Source organism: Solanum lycopersicum, chromosome 3, assembly GCF_036512215.1.
Source record: "Solanum lycopersicum chromosome 3, SLM_r2.1".
Taxonomy (NCBI): Eukaryota; Viridiplantae; Streptophyta; class Magnoliopsida; order Solanales; family Solanaceae; genus Solanum; species Solanum lycopersicum.
The window spans coordinates 50,983,054-50,989,053 of NC_090802.1; positions in this window are offsets into that span (position 1 = coordinate 50,983,054).

Below are 6,000 nucleotides of genomic sequence, written 5' to 3' on the forward strand. Positions count from 1 at the left end.
TTTCTCTGCTCCAAGAACTCGTCAACAAAATGGAGTAGTGGAAAGAAAGAACGGAACCTTGGTGAACATTGCCAGAACTATGATTATTGAATCAAATCTTCCTCAAAATTTTTGGGCTGAAGTTGTTAACACAGCATGTCATGTTACCAACAGGTGTCTAATAAGAGCTATTTTGAACAAGACTCCATATGAGCTGCTCAACAACAGAAAGCCAATGCTGAGCTATCTTAGAGCATTTGGATACAGATATTTTGTGCCGAATAATGGGAAGGATGATCTGGGAAAATTTGTTCCCAGAAGTGATGAAGGAGTGTTTGTTGGATATTCTTCATCCAGCAAGGCTTACAGAATATTCAACAAACGAACTTAATGCATTGAAGAAAGCATTCATGTTGTATTTGATGAAGATGGAAGCTTGAAGAATGATGGATCAAATGATGATGATCAACAACTGAATAATGACTGTGATGATCAGAATCATAGTCTACCTGAAGAGGCTGTTGGGGTTGAAAAGGATGATATGGTACCTGGTACTACTCAAAATTCCAGCCAGAGTACATCCGACTCCCCAGAAAATGATGTCACTCTTGATGAAGAAGAACATGCAGATCAGCCAAGTCAGTCTGCTCCAAAGTCAGGATGGAAGCATAGTTCATCACATCCTCTTGATAATCTCATTTCTCCTTTGAATTCTTGAATTCATACTAGATCATAAACAAGAAATCTAGTTGCATTCTCAGCATTCATATCATCTATTGAGCCCAAGAATGTTAAAGAAGCATTGGGTGATGCAAACTGGATCAATTCTATGCAAGAATAACTTCATCAGTTTGAAAGAAGTAAGGTGTGGTACCTGGTTCCTCGACCTGAAGGCAGAACAGTAATTGGAACTAGGTGGGTTTTCAGAAACAAGCTTGATGAAAATGGAGTAATTACTAAAAATAAATCCAGGTTGGTGGTGCAAGGATACAATCAAGAAGAAGGAATAGACTATGATGAGACTTTTGCACCTGTTGCCAGAATGGAAGCTATTAGACTCTTAATAGTTTTTGCTGCATTCATGGGGTTCAAGCTGTACCAAATGGATGTGAAGAGTGCATTTCTGAATGGAGATCTCAAAGAGGAGATGTTTGTCAAGCAACCTCCTGGTTTTGAAGATGCAGAGCTACCAAATCATGTGTTCATATTGAATAAGTCACTATATGGTCTGAAGCAAGCTCCAAGAGCATGGTATGAAAGGCTGTCAAAGTTTCTGCTGAAGAATGGTTTCAAAAGAGGCAAGATAGACAATACTCTTTTCTTATTAAAAAGAGAACAATGATTGCTTATCATTCAAGTGTATGTGGATGACATAATTTTTGGAGCTACTTCAGAATATTTGTGTGAAGAATTCTCATCACTGATGGAAAGGAGTTTGAAATGAGCATGATGGGTGAATTAACATTCTTCCTAGGTCTGCAAATCAAGCAATCATCAAATGGGATTTCAATATGTCAGGAGAAGTACATTAAGGAGCTGTTGAAGAAATTCAATATGTTTGATTCTAAACCTATTAATACTCATATGGGAACAAATTCCAAGATGATAGTAGAAGAATCTGATCCTCTTGTGAATCAGACAATGTACAGGGGAATCATTGGATCCTTGTTATGTCTGACTGCTAGCAGGCCTGATATTGTGTATAGTGTTGGAATGTATGCCAGGTTTCAAGCATGTCCTCGTGATTCACACTTGAAGGCTGCAAAACGTATCTCAGATACTTGAAGAAAACAGGGGACCTGGTTCTCTTCTATCCTGCAGGTGATACTTTTGACCTGGTTGGTTTTGCAGATGCTGATTTTGCTGGTTATCAAGTTGATAGGAAGAGTACCTCTGGAATGACTCATTTCCTTGGATCATCACTTATTTCCTGGGGTACCAAGAAGCAGAACTCTATGGCTCTTTCAACTGCTGAAGCTGAATATGTAGTTGCTGCAGCATGTTGCTCTCAATTGCTGTGGATCAGGCAACACTTGGAAGATTTTGGAATTCACATCAAACTATTCCTCTTATGTGTGACAATACTAGTGCTGTTAGCATGGGAAAGAATCCAGTCCACCATAAGAGAACAAAGCATATTGATGTGAGACATCACTTTTTGAGAGATAATGTTGAGAAGGGAAATATTGTGCTCACATATTGTCCAACAGAGGAGCAAATTGCAGATATCTTCACCAAAACTCTCAGCAAGGATCAATTTGCGAGAAATCGATTGAAGTTGGGGATGTTGATCTCCAAGTGATGCTATTAGCTTCCAACAGTTGAACTCCATTGATGGTTAAAATTGCAGTGCAGGTATCCTTTGTGTGAATTTTAAATATCTGAACAAGATCCTTTTTGTACCTTCTGTAGGTATACTCTCAGTAAGGACCTGCATAGCAAGGGAAGCAACTAGAACAACTGAGGAGTGAAGCCTAACTATGCTATGGTACCTGGTGCCTGTCCAGGTTAGCATTTATACATTAAATTGAAACTGCAAAAATATGACCGTTGATAATGCCACGTGTCAGCCATCGGTTACTCTGACTGATCAGTCCTATCATTTTTGTCTCAAACGACGCATCCAATCATGGACCTGGCACCTTTTTACTTTCTTTAAATACCCCTACTTCTTTTTGAAACTCTCATCTGTCTCTTAACTTCTTCTTCCTGTTCACGAAGGGTTTTAGCAAAATCTCAAAAGGCAAAATTTGTCTTCTTCTTCTTCTCTTCGCTGTTCAAAGCAAATACTTTCTAGTGTGAAAATCATGTCTTCTCCTTCATCCTCTTCCAAACAGATGTTGAATGCTCTCAGTGAAATAGAGCCTCTTGCCTTCTATTCTCCGACCAATACACAAGCCAGACTTCCTCTTCCTTCCACTTCTCAACAAGACACCCCTGATAACCCCTTTTTCGCCATAGATCTAAATAGTTCTGTAGTTCCTACCAGACCTGGTCCGTTTCAAGACATGTTGCCTGACAATATGTTTGAAGGGGATCTACCCAAGCACAAGGCTTCTGAGTCCAACATATTGGCAGCGAGTGAAGAGCTCGTGATTGAAAGCTTGGCCATGATGCGAGAAGAAGCAAGGGCAGAGCATACTGAAGTCTTGGAAAGAGCAGAGGTAAGACCCACTCAACCTATCTTTGATAAGACCCCTGATTTGGGCTGGTACTATTCCTTATCTTCCTTTGACTCTGCAAACGAGGAATAACCTTTAAAATGGAAGGTGGAGAGAAGAGAAGGGGAGAAATCTAGAAAAGGAAAGGAGAAAGTTGTAGAGGAGGCTCCTAAAAGACGACCTACTGCTAGGTCTACCGCTCAGAAGTTGATGGCTGATGCCTTGAAGGAGAATGCACGTTCTACTGTTGTAGTTAGAAGTGCAAGAAATTTCAAGGTATCAAATTTTAAAATGCCTGATGTTAATGTGGTTGAGTTGTCTGGGGAAGAAGTGGAAAAGAAAAATAAGAAAAAGAGGTCAGAAAAGAAAAAGAAGGTTGACAACACAAAGTCAAAAGGGAAAAGATCTGAGAAAAAGAGAAAGCGGTCACAGGGACCTGGTTCCCAAGCCAGGAAAGTTGAGAGTGTCAACCTGCAGGAGGTGGTTGACAACCTGAGAACCCAAACAGTCTTGGCAGGAAAAGTTTTTGATATGGGCATCATAACTCTTCTTGGCATGGATTCTCTGCACGATATGGTGGAGATTCAATCTTGGTTGCACTTGTTCGACAAAAAATCCCCCATCCTCCATGAAGAAGAAGTCCGTGAATTTTACTACAATGTCCAATTCATGGAAGGTGGGAGCATCCTCACACGGGTAAATGATATTGCCACATCTTTGGATGAGGAGGTGTTGAGCAAAATTCTCAGGGTGCCTAAAGAGGGGACCCGACTGTGCTGGGAAAAACTTGATCTTCTGAGTTTGCTTCTGTGATTTCTAAGACACCCACAACTAAGGTTGTTGGGATTTATAAGAAAATCATGAAGAGTGAGTATTAGCTGGTTTTTGAGTTCGTCAACAAGGTGCTCCTTCATCGCACAGAAAAGAGGACAGTCGCAACTGCTGCTGATTTGTATGTGATGGAGATGTTGTGTAGCTTCGACGCCTTGAACCTCCCTGGTCTAATGCTTGAACATATTCGCAAAACTGTCATTGAGAGGAGAGGTGTTCACGGAATGGGTTATGGATATTTTCTCACGGAAGTATTCAAGCATTTTCAAATCCCTCTTAGTGTTGGAAAAGTGGGGACTGTTAAGCAGACCATCTCTGAAAGTACCTTGGTTGAGTGCGAATGCATTGAAGGACGAGGCTATCCAAAGAGTAAAATGGCTCAACTTATTGATGATCAGGATCAGCTTAAGCACGAGGTTGAGGAGCTTACTGTGCGTTTAAGTGGTAAAGAGACAGAGATTGCTATACTCAAAGCAGAACTACTTACTGCACAAAGTGGTGGACCAGGTTCTTCAGTGGTTCAAGCTCTGGAGAAAGAGAATGTTGAGTTGAAGGCGAAGATAACTGCCCTGCAAGAAAAGGCCATCAAGGATAATGATGCTGCCAATGCACAACTCACTCTTGTTATCCAGTCCCTGTCTCATCCTCCCCCCTCTTCCTAGACTGTTAATCAATCCTTCCCTGTGTCAATTTTTTTTGTGTGGCTTATCACTGTGTTGATGGATATTCAGTTTGTTTTTAATGTATTTATGTTATGATGGCATGCTAGTTACTTCATTCATGTGTTGTTCTAATTATCTCCTCTTGTGCATGTTTTTACCTTACTGATTAGTTGCTTTTTAGCTTTGATCTTGTTTAGTGTTTATGTTCACATAAGTGGTTTACTGCATTTCTTTTTTATGATGCCAAAAGGGGGAAGTAAAATTGTGTGTAGCTAAATGAATGTAGTTAAATGATATTTCAGTGAGGGGGAACATACAGTGAGGGGGAATGTACAGTAAGGGGTAACATACAGTGAGGGGTAATGTTCAGTGAGGGGAAATATAAAAAGGGGGAACAAAGTTGGGGAAGATCTTAGATCATTGTTTCATTGTTTGTCATCATCAAAAAAGGGGGAAATGTTATTTGTAGTGTGATCTTAGATCATTGTTTCATTGTTTGTCATCATCAAAAAGGGGGGAAATGTTATTTGTAGTTTGATGATTTGACAAACTTTGGAACCTTGTAAAGGTACAGGTTTCTTACTTGAGTATTGCAGGTTTCTTACTTGAGTATTGCAGGTTTCCTACTTGAGTATTGTAGATGAAACAAACCCAGGGACCTAGCAGAGGTACCAGGCTCTCATGATGACGAGCCAGTTGACTGCCAGCTGGAGACGGTACAGAAAGTAGGTGCACACTTCCCAATGGCGTCAGAAAGTGTGACTTTTCCAGCCAATGGCAAAGAGGTTTAGAAAAGTGACTTGCCCATATAAAAGTCACTTTCCTAAACATTTTGTGTAGTTTTTGCAACTTGATAAAAACTTTTCAAGAACTCTTGCAAAGGCTACTACAAAGCAAAGGCAGAATTATTCCAAGAACAACAGCAATCTCTGGAGCTTTTCATCTAGTTGGTTAGGAATACATTCTCTTGTTCTTAAACTGTAAACCATTCCTGAATCTATAAAGGAATCGGTCTGTAGTGTCAAAAGTCTAGGTTGTCCAAGTGGGATAGCTTAGTGGGTAGATAGTTTTCTACTTAGGCTTGTTAAGCAAGAGGGACTATTGCTTAACTGTAAGATTGATAACTCTTTCTTACGTTTGGTGTAATCGTGTTTTACTTTTGCTTTTGAAGATTAGTGAAAATGATTGAAAATCCTGTGAGACAGGTCGTGGTTTTACTCCCTTAATGTCACGACCGGAATCTAGACCCCAGACGAGACCGGCGTCGTTGACCTCTCAGAGGTCGCAGACAAGCCTGCTTACGTCATTCTTACTTTACATAGATTAATTTTAGCGGAAAATTTGAAATTTTTGATTCTTTAATCATA